Source organism: Alligator sinensis, unplaced genomic scaffold, assembly GCF_000455745.1.
Source record: "Alligator sinensis unplaced genomic scaffold, ASM45574v1 scaffold1107_1, whole genome shotgun sequence".
Classification (NCBI taxonomy): Eukaryota; Metazoa; Chordata; order Crocodylia; family Alligatoridae; genus Alligator; species Alligator sinensis.
Genome location: NW_005842787.1, coordinates 230,943 through 231,539, shown reverse-complemented (window position 1 = coordinate 231,539; position 597 = coordinate 230,943).

The window sequence follows — 597 nt, the reverse complement described above, 5'->3', positions numbered from 1 at the left end:
GGGTGTTCTCTTCAGTACAGATGCGGTGGTATCTGAGGGCTTGGCTGTATATCACTGCTTTTTTGGTGTGTTTCGGGTGATTGCTGGTTCTGTGCAGATATGTATGTTGGTCTGTGGGTTTCTTGTATACTGTGGTCTGTATTTTACCCTTCTGGATACTGATCATTGTGTCTAAAAAGGGGATGTTGGTGCTGGAGTATTCTAAAGAAAATCGGATGGAGGGATGATGGCTGTTGAATTTGTGGTGGAACTCAATCAGAGATTGCAGGTTCTCACTCCAAATGATGCAGATGTCATCGATGTATCGTAAGTACAGCAAGGGTTTGATGGTGCAGTTCTTAAGGAAGTCTTCTTCTAGGTGGCTCATGTGCGGGCCGGGAGCGGCCCCAGGTTCTCGGGGGCGCGTGGCGCGGGCTGTGGCCAGCAGCCCTGGCACGCGGGTCGGGAAATGCAGGCCAGCGGGCTAGAATTAGGCACGGACGCTTAGTGGTTGATTAAAGATTATTTTACTTACACCGAAGATGGTCGCGGTGCAGGCAGGAAAACTTGCTTGAGTTGCAGTTACAGACAGAAAAGAAGAGAGGCGGACAAGAGTTC